This window comes from Melitaea cinxia, chromosome 25 (assembly GCF_905220565.1).
Source record: "Melitaea cinxia chromosome 25, ilMelCinx1.1, whole genome shotgun sequence".
Lineage (NCBI taxonomy): Eukaryota > Metazoa > Arthropoda > Insecta > Lepidoptera > Nymphalidae > Melitaea > Melitaea cinxia.
Window position 1 is genome coordinate 4,514,558 of NC_059418.1, and position 10,000 is coordinate 4,524,557.

The 10,000-nt window shown below is 52.4% G+C and overlaps 2 non-coding genes and 1 pseudogene across 2 annotated transcripts; all 3 read left to right on the top strand.

The window, feature by feature from the left end:
• Positions 1-720: 720 nt before the first annotated feature.
• LOC123666346 lies at positions 721-2,623 on the top strand. The gene has a single exon (XR_006745240.1). It is a non-coding gene; the product is annotated as a small subunit ribosomal RNA (ribosomal RNA).
• Positions 2,624-2,888: 265 nt separating this feature from the next.
• Positions 2,889-3,045, top strand: LOC123666328. Its single transcript, XR_006745223.1, has one exon. It is a non-coding gene; the product is annotated as a 5.8S ribosomal RNA (ribosomal RNA).
• Positions 3,046-3,723: 678 nt separating this feature from the next.
• Positions 3,724-10,000, top strand: part of LOC123666309 — a 9,625-nt pseudogene continuing 3,348 nt past the window's right edge.

Below are 10,000 nucleotides of genomic sequence, written 5' to 3' on the forward strand. Positions count from 1 at the left end.
AACTTCCTTTGAGGAGCGTCCGACGACTCGATTCGTCAACGCCACGTACACGTATAATGAACTTTATACGTGCTTCGAAAACTGTGCCGATCGACGGACACACGTAAGATCTCTACGTACCACGTAGACGTCGCTCATTCCGGAGTCAAATCCGAAATCCGCGTACGAATACGATTGGTCGTTTTGAGAGATTCAGTGTTTTGGCCGTTTTAATGTCGTCAATCGTCGACTTAATCGATCGTTCATGGAACTCTTAAAGATTTTCGTCACCGATGAAAAATTTACACAAAAAGACGATCTGGTACGATCACTCTGACACCGGGCGACGGTCCGCTTGTTTTGACGAATCAATTTCGTCGTCAGAATATATTACGTACACTCAGTGTGCGATCGTGTATCTCTCATTTAACTGAGCAGAGAATAAGATCTCGTAGCGAACATTCGAACCGAGCGACCGCTGCGTCGTCGTCGTCGTCGTCCTCGTTTCACATGTCGTCGTCCCGCCGAACGTATCACGCGTCGGCGAGACGGAAACTTGTATAACGTTTGGACACGCTTTCATTTTATGCCAGTCAACCGTTTGCGAGATACGCGTCTAACGCGATCGTCTCTACGGTGTGACGTCTCGCGAGGCGCTTCGCTACGTCGCGAGGCGCTTCGTCGAGAGTTACGTGCGATACGTTCGATGAATTGATTTTCATTCGACAATCGTGTGTTAGCTCCCTGGTTGATCCTGCCAGTAGTTATATGCTTGTCTCAAAGATTAAGCCATGCATGTCTCAGTGCAAGCCGTATTAAGGCGATACCGCGAATGGCTCAATATATCAGTTTTGGTTCCTTAGATCTTACTCAGTTACTTGGATAACTGTGGTAATTCTAGAGCTAATACATGCAATCAGAACTCTGACCAGTGATGGGATGAGTGCTTTTATTAGATCAAAACCAATCGACGGAGGGCGTCTCGTCCGAAGTCGTTAATTTTGATGAATCTGGATAACTTTTGCCGATCGCATGGTCCAGTACCGGCGACGCATCTTTCAAATGTCTGCCTTATCAACTTTCGATGGTAGTTTCTGCGACTACCATGGTTGTCACGGGTAACGGGGAATCAGGGTTCGATTCCGGAGAGGGAGCCTGAGAAACGGCTACCACATCCAAGGAAGGCAGCAGGCGCGCAAATTACCCACTCCCGGCACGGGGAGGTAGTGACGAAAAATAACGATACGGGACTCTTTCGAGGCCTCGTAATCGGAATGAGTACACTTTAAATACTTTAACGAGGAACAATTGGAGGGCAAGTCTGGTGCCAGCAGCCGCGGTAATTCCAGCTCCAATAGCGTATACTAAAATTGTTGCGGTTAAAAAGCTCGTAGTTGCATTTGTGCGCCGCGCTGCCGGTGCACCGCATCCGCGGTGATACCGACACGTCTGCGGAGCATATCGTCGGTGAGCCGGCGGTAAAACGCCGGTTCAATATCAAAATCCTATCGCGGTGCTCTTCGGTGAGTGTCGAGGTGGGCCGACAATTTTACTTTGAACAAATTAGAGTGCTCAAAGCGGGCTCAAAATGCCGCTTGAATATTTCGTGCATGGAATAATAGAATATGATCTCGGTTCTATTTTGTTGGTTTTCAGAACTCCGAGGTAATGATTAATAGGGATAACTGGGGGCATTCGTATTGCGACGTTAGAGGTGAAATTCTTGGATCGTCGCAAGACGAACATCAGCGAAAGCATTTGCCAAAGGTGTTTTCATCAATCAAGAACGAAAGTTAGAGGTTCGAAGGCGATTAGATACCGCCCTAGTTCTAACCGTAAATATGTCATCTAGCGATCCGCCGACGTTACTACAATGGCTCGGCGGGCAGCTTCCGGGAAACCAAAGATTTTGGACTCCGGGGGGAGTATGGTTGCAAAGCTGAAACTTAAAGGAATTGACGGAAGGGCACCACCAGGAGTGGAGCCTGCGGCTTAATTTGACTCAACACGGGAAATCTCACCAGGCCCGGACACCGGAAGGATTGACAGATTAACAGCTCTTTCTTGATTCGGTGGGTGGTGGTGCATGGCCGTTCTTAGTTGGTGGAGCGATTTGTCTGGTTAATTCCGGTAACGAACGAGACTCTAGCCTGCTAAATAGGCGTCGTCATTTAGGTGTGTCCGATTTCGGTCGGACAACTCACTGGCGGCGTATTAAAATTCTTCTTAGAGGGACCGGCGGCTTCGAGCCGCACGAGATTGAGCAATAACAGGTCTGTGATGCCCTTAGATGTCCTGGGCCGCACGCGCGCTACACTGAAGGAATCAGCATGTTCTCCCTGGCCTAGAGGCCCGGGCAACCCGTTGAAACTCCTTCGTGCTGGGGATTGGGGTTTGCAATTATCCCCCATAAACGAGGAATTCCTAGTAAGCGCGAGTCATAAGCTCGCGTTGATTACGTCCCTGCCCTTTGTACACACCGCCCGTCGCTACTACCGATTGAATGATTTAGTGAGGTCTTCGGACCGACACGCGGTGGCTTCACGGCCGTCGGCGTTGCTGGGAAGTTGACCAAACTTGATCATTTAGAGGAAGTAAAAGTCGTAACAAGGTTTCCGTAGGGGAACCTGCGGAAGGATCATTAACGAAACTGCCGTATTGCGAGACGTATCGCCCTCGAGCGTGAAGTTTCTGCGATATACGCGTAGTGACGCTAATAGACATTCTGTTCAACGACGGAAAAAAAACGACGTTGAACAAAAAAACAAAATATAAAAGTCGCGCGCACCGTTTCGCGGTGACCGACCGTACATTTTATTTATTTATTTTTTTTTTTTTTATTTTTATAAGACTCTTAACGAATCTTATTCAATTAATACGATGTAGATTTCGATCTACAACGAAACCATTACCCTGGACGGTGGATCACTTGGCTCGCGGGTCGATGAAGAACGCAGTTAACTGCGCGTCATAGTGTGAACTGCAGGACACATTTGAACATCGACATTTCGAACGCACATTGCGGTCCGTGGAGAAACATCCAGGACCACTCCTGTCTGAGGGCCGGCTGCATAAATACATATATCACACTGTACGTTCGTATATAAATTCGTTTATTACGATCGTACATATGACGGTCTCCGTATGTCTCAATCAGAGACTTCGGTCCGTTTAAATATTGTTAACGTTCGATACGGAGCGAATAAGCGTATATGCGTATATGTGCCGTGTGTGCGCGCGCGTATATTGCGTTTACGTCGATGCGAGAGACAGCGGTACAGGTTTCGACCTGTACCCGTATCTCGCGTACGTACGCGCAGCTCGACGTTCTCGTCTCGAAGACGACGACGTCCCGCGTCTCTCCGTCCTTTCGGTGACGTCGCGCGCGTATAGTCTTAGAAAACAAACTAACGACTATACATATGCGCGCTTCTATGTCGACGGGGTAAACGGAGAGCGATGCGGCGACGTCGCGCAGTCCGAGAGACACGGATCGTCGTTCTATCGCGCGCGTCCTGTACGTTATACGCACGCGAATCATCCGAGTATCGTTCGCACGAACGACGACGCGCGTACGCGTATGCCGTCGCGTAGTCGTCGCGGTAGGCGGACTCGACGTCCGAAGAGCGCGTCGACGCCGACGCCGACGTCGAAGACGGGACTCTAACGAGACCCCCGTCTCTCGGCGTACCTTCGGCGCCGTCGCGTCGACGGATATCGCGTCTGCCTCGTTTTTTTTATCGTTGGCCTCAGATCAGGGAGGATCACCCGCCGAATTTAAGCATATTAGTAAGCGGAGGAAAAGAAACTAACCAGGATTTCCTTAGTAGCGGCGAGCGAACAGGAAATAGCCCAGCACTGAATCCCGCGGTTGTAACGATCGCGGGAGATGTGGTGTTCGGGAGGTATCGCTTTCTCGTCGTCGCCACTCCTGTCCAAGTTCGTCTTGAACGGGGCCGTTTTCCCGTAGAGGGTGCCAGGCCCGTAGCGACGGAGCGAGACGGCGAGAGGTACACTCCTCAGAGTCGGGTTGCTTGAGAGTGCAGCCCTAAGTGGGTGGTAAACTCCATCTAAGGCTAAATATTACCGCGAGACCGATAGCGAACAAGTACCGTGAGGGAAAGTTGAAAAGAACTTTGAAGAGAGAGTTCAAGAGTACGTGAAACCGTTCAGGGGTAAACCTGCGAAACTCGAATGAACGAACGGAGAGATTCATCGTCAATCGGCGGCGTACGGGCGCGCGCCTCGATGTCGAACGCCTCCCCTCGCGGGTGCGTCGTGCGGCACGGGTCGCGTCCGTCGACGTCCGTCGACGGCGTGCACTTCTCTCTAAGTAATACATCGCGACCCGTTCGATGTCGGTCTAAGCGCCGTTCGGGAGTCCAGTCGTCGTGTTAACGCACCGCTATTGGACCGTGACGGTGGCCGATCGGCCGTCGGACGGTAGTACAAAGTCGTACTTTTATACGAATCGCGCACGCGCCTCGCGCGCGTCCGGCCCGACGCAAGCGAACGCCGTACAATGTCGACGTCCTGCCCGAGTGCGGACGTTGACGCGGCGCTGCTGTCGTCGCAGCCGTGCTGTCTCGGACCGTGCGCGTATCCGTCTGCGATGATTCATTTTCGGGCACTCGCAGGACCCGTCTTGAAACACGGACCAAGGAGTCTAGCATGTGTGCGAGTCATTGAGATTATTCAACGTAAAACTGAAAGGCGTAACGAAAGTGAAGGCGCGCGCTAAACCGCGCGCTCAGGGAGGATGGAGCGTCGGTCTCGATCGATCTCTCGCACTCCCGAGGCGTCTCGTTTCCAATCCGTGAATGTAGGCGCGCTCTGAGCACAGATGCTGGGACCCGAAAGATGGTGAACTATGCCTGGTCAGGTCGAAGTCAGGGGAAACCCTGATGGAGGACCGTAGCGATTCTGACGTGCAAATCGATCGTCGGAACTGGGTATAGGGGCGAAAGACTAATCGAACCATCTAGTAGCTGGTTCCGTCCGAAGTTTCCCTCAGGATAGCTGGCGTCGATTATTAACAGTCCCATCCGGTAAAGCGAATGATTAGAGGCATTGGGGCCGAAACGACCTCAACCTATTCTCAAACTTTAAATGGGTGAGAACTCCGGCTTACTCGAACGATGAAGCCGGAGATCTGATGACGGTGCCAAGTGGGCCAATTTTGGTAAGCAGAACTGGCGCTGTGGGATGAACCAAACGTAGTGTTAAGGCGCCTAAAAAACGCTCATGGGACACCATGAAAGGCGTTGGTCGCTCATGACAGCAGGACGGTGGCCATGGAAGTCGGAATCCGCTAAGGAGTGTGCAACGACTCACCTGCCGAAGCAACCAGCCCTGAAAATGGATGGCGCTGAAGCGTTTTGCCTATACACTACCGTTACGGGCACGTGCGACGTTGTACGTTTTGCGTCATTATGCCGTAACGAGTAGGACGTGCGCGGCGGAGTGCGCAGAAGGGTCTGGGCGTGAGCCCGCTTGGAGCCTCCGTCGGTGCAGATCTTGGTGGTAGTAGCAAATACTCCAGCGAGGCCCTGGAGGACTGACGTGGAGAAGGGTTTCGCGTGAACAGTAGTTGCTCGCGAGTCAGTCGATCCTAAGCTCAAGGAGAGATCTTATGTCGATGTGGCGTGTTTTCTTTTATATTATATTATATATAAACCGAATAACGCCCTTTGAGCGAAAGGGAATCCGGTTCCTATTCCGGAACCCGGCAGCGGAACCGTTTCAATAATCGTTCCCTCGTTTCAAAGCGAGTGTTCGACGGGGTAACCCAAAGTGGCCTGAAGACGCCGCCGAGGGGTCCGGGAAGAGTTTTCTTTTCTGCCTGAGCGTTCGAGTTCCATGGAATCCTATAGAAGGGAGATATGGTTCGGAACGCGAAGAGCACCGCATTTGCGGCGGTGTCCGGATACTCTCTGCGGACCTTGAAAATTCAGGTGAGGGATGTACGTGGAGATGTCGCGCCGGTTCGTACCCATATCCGCAGCAGGTCTCCAAGGTGAAGAGCCTCTAGTCGATAGAATAATGTAGGTAAGGGAAGTCGGCAAATTGGATCCGTAACTTCGGAATAAGGATTGGCTCTGAGGACCGGGGCGTGTCGGGTTTGGACGGGAAGCGGATGCGGCCGGTGCCGGGCCTGGTCGATGCTCGTTCGTCTCTCTCGGGGGGCGTTCGGGCGGAATCCGGACCCGCGTTCCGGCCTTCCGCGGATCTTCCTAGCCGTAAGGCCGCGTCGGTTTCGTCTCGTGCGCGATCGGCGCGGTTCTGTACGACCGCCGTTCAACGGTCAGCTCAGAACTGGCACGGACAAGGGGAATCCGACTGTCTAATTAAAACAAAGCATTGCGATGGCCCTCGCGGGTGTTGACGCAATGTGATTTCTGCCCAGTGCTCTGAATGTCAACGTGAAGAAATTCAAGCAAGCGCGGGTAAACGGCGGGAGTAACTATGACTCTCTTAAGGTAGCCAAATGCCTCGTCATCTAATTAGTGACGCGCATGAATGGATTAACGAGATTCCCGCTGTCCCTATCTACTTACTTACTACTACTTCGGTGACAGCCGTCAAACGTGCAACATCGTTTCTGTAGTGCTCCGTGATTAAAAATCCGTTTTGTGGTTTTTCTCGTGTGTGCTGCGAAAATACTGTTATTACCGTGTGCGATAGATCCTGGAGCGTCGATTGTCGTTGGAAACGATCAAATCCGCCCAGGGATCGCCGGGAAATAAAGGGATAAGGACCCACAAGTGTTGACAATATATTTAGTGTAGATTAGTTTAGTGTAGTGAACATTTTTTGGGAGTATTCACGAAATACTCTTAAAATAGTGTGGATGGCACATAGGGACGCGTGAATTCAGTGGAAAATCGGTGGAAAATCTTCGGATTCCCGCGATCCACGTGGATTTAGTTTTCGTCGCACGTGCTGGCTACCACAGGGGGGTATTTTTAGAAATTGTGCCAACTACTGCTGTCAGCTGCCATCTGTCATATGACATTTGACATCTGACGGCTACTGACATTTGTCATTTGACATCCGACATTGACAGCTGTCATTGTCGTGCTGTACTCGTGCGGATTGGCTCATTTTTATTTTATTTTACTTTTATCCTTATAGTTTGTTTTATTTTATTTTAACTTTTCTTCTTTTGGCTTATTTTAATTTATCTTAGTTTGTTTAGTTATTTTTAAATTCACTATAGTAGTTGTTTGTTTACTGTTAGTTATTAGTAATTTTAATATTTAGATTAGAAATATTAGAGTAGTTCTTTCAGGTTAGTGTCTTTTTAAGCGGAGATGACAGACTCCGACGAGGGGGGGGGGGGCCCTCCCAGTAGAACGCCGCCACCTTTTCGCCCGCGTGTCTCGTTGCTGCGAACGCCGCCGACACCGAAAACGTATCACACGAGTGCGGAGGAAGACTCGGAGGTGACACAGGCGATAGCCAGCGCGACCGCGAGAAGAGTTTATGACGAAGTTATGCAGGCGCTGTCGCCGCCGAAGGGTACTCCCGCGACCACCCTGCCAGGCCCGTCCAAAAGGCTTTTGTCTCCGGAAGAGATGGGGGCGCAGAAGAAGCTGCGAAGACGACAGGGGAAGCAGTGCTCGGCAATTAAAACGACTCTGACTCTTCCTGGTGAAGTGGAAGTCAGCGCTGTAGACCCGGGGACGCCGGGGACTGCGGATTTCCGCACACCGTGCTCTACAGACGACGAAGACGGAAGGCGTGACGCCCCCGACAGCAGCATGGCCCACAGCACGCCGCGTGAACTGCTGGCGCTAGCTAGCAGCGCTGCGAAACATATCGGGGACATTATCAAGTCTCCGATCGCAAGGCTTAACAAAGCAGACAGCGCCAGCGTAACACAGAATTTGGCAAAAATTATGGAAGTCGTAGCGCATATGGCCATAGCCATATCGGAGGGAGAAAAGGCTATTGACATCGCGAAAGCTCGAGCAGTCGATCTGGAGTCATGCCTGCAGGAGGAGAAGGCCAGATCAGCAAGCGCCGAATCGAAGGCTGGTCATGCTGCAGCCGCCAGTGCCGCATCAGCTGGGAGGCAGCCATCCTATGCCGAGAAGCTGAAGCAGCAATCGGGACCGGTGGTCGCGGTGTACCCCACCGATAAAGACGTAACGAAAACAGCTGAGCAAACGAAGACCATATTGAAGACCTCCGTAGCTCCCGCCGCTCTCAACATCAAAGTGGACAAAGTTAGAAGGCTTGCTGGAGCCGGGGTCCTCATTCAGACGAGAACCCGGGAGGACCTAGAGAGGCTAAAATCGGCAATCCCACCGACGTTAAGGGCAACGGAGCCGAGGAAGCGCCAGCCACTGGTGGCTCTTCGAAACGTGGAGGGTAAGGCCGACGATTTTGCGGCCATACTGAAGGCTCTCCACGAGCAAAATTTCAAAGGAAATGACGAATGGACTCTAGAAAAGATGCGCGACAGCTGCAAGCTGGCTTTCTACAAAAATAGATACGGAGGCGAAAGAACCACAGTGGTTATGGCGTGCGACCCTAAGCTGCGAAAGGCTCTTCTTGACAAAGGCAGAGTTTACATAGGGTGGGAGGTCGTAACCGTGGACGATTTCACAACAGCGATCTGCTGCCGGCGGTGCCAGCTTTATGGCCATGGCGAGGGCTCTTGTAAGGCGGAAGCCCCGACGTGTGGTAAGTGCGGGGAAACCGGACACAAGGCGGATGACTGCAAATCAGCAACTACGAGGTGTGCCACGTGCCACAAATTCGGCCGCAGCAAAGAGGCAAGCGAGCACAAGACGGCCAGTACGGATTGCCCTGCTCGCCGACATGCGGAAGTAAGACTGGCGGAACGCACGGCCTATTAATGGCACAACCACACATCACCGTCGGACAGGTCAACTTGGCGGGAGCTAGGACGGCCACCACTGAGCTACCCCTAGTCGCCGAGGAAATGGGGCTGGACGTCGTTCTGGTCCAGGAACATTATCCTAGCCCCCACATCATACAGTGCGATAATAACGCAAAGGCGGGGGTATACCTGCGGAGGAAGGATGTCGCATGCGCGGTACTGAGGCAACTATCCAACATGCACTGTATGGTGTGCCATCTACAACTGGATGCAGATGGCGTGTATTTAATATCTTGTTACTTCCAGTACTCGGACGACATAGACGTACATCTACGACACCTGGAGATGGTACTAGTCAGCCTGAGAGGGAAACGTGTCATAATAGGGGTTGACTCAAACGCGCACTCTCCGATGTGGTACTGCGAGAGAAGGCAGTACACCGGACGCGGACCAGACGTCACGCACCGTCGAGAATCGATGGAAGCGTTTATCCTGGCACATGGACTCCGTTTGGCGAACGTTGAGAACCAGCCGGCAACGTTCGCTGGGCCAACGGGCTCATCCAACATCGACCTCACTCTGACGAAAGGCACCCCGGTAACGGGGTGGAGAGTGCACGTGAACCGTATTGACAGCGATCATCGCCTGATCACATTCGTGGTGGCCAAGAAGACTGACAATGGGGTCGACTCGGGCGCAGGGTCGCCGGATGAACCAATGAGGTTTCGGGATCGCGGGGTGGACTGGGCACACTTCGAGGATCAGATCCGCCTCAGAGTAGGAACGGGGATTAAGTGGAACCGGCCTGCAACGCGAATCGCTGCTCAGTTCACCAAATTGGTAAAGAGCACTGCGTTGCAGACACTGGGGCTGAAACGGGAGGGTAACCGCGAGCGGGGGTACGAGTGGTGGACTCCGGACCTCGACCGGATGCGTCGCGAGACTTACCGCCTGCGTAGGGCCTGGCAGTCTGCTCGCAAACGCGAGAGTCCCGACGAGGAGCCTGCCAGGCAAAGATTCCACACGAGTAGGCGTAGCTATAGGGTAGCTATGGAGGAGGCGCAACTCGTGCATTTTAAGAAAATCGCAAATTCCGGAAACTTGGACCCATGGGGACAAGCCTACCGAGCCGCGAGTGGGAGGATCCGTCCTCCCCATAACGTAGTAAAT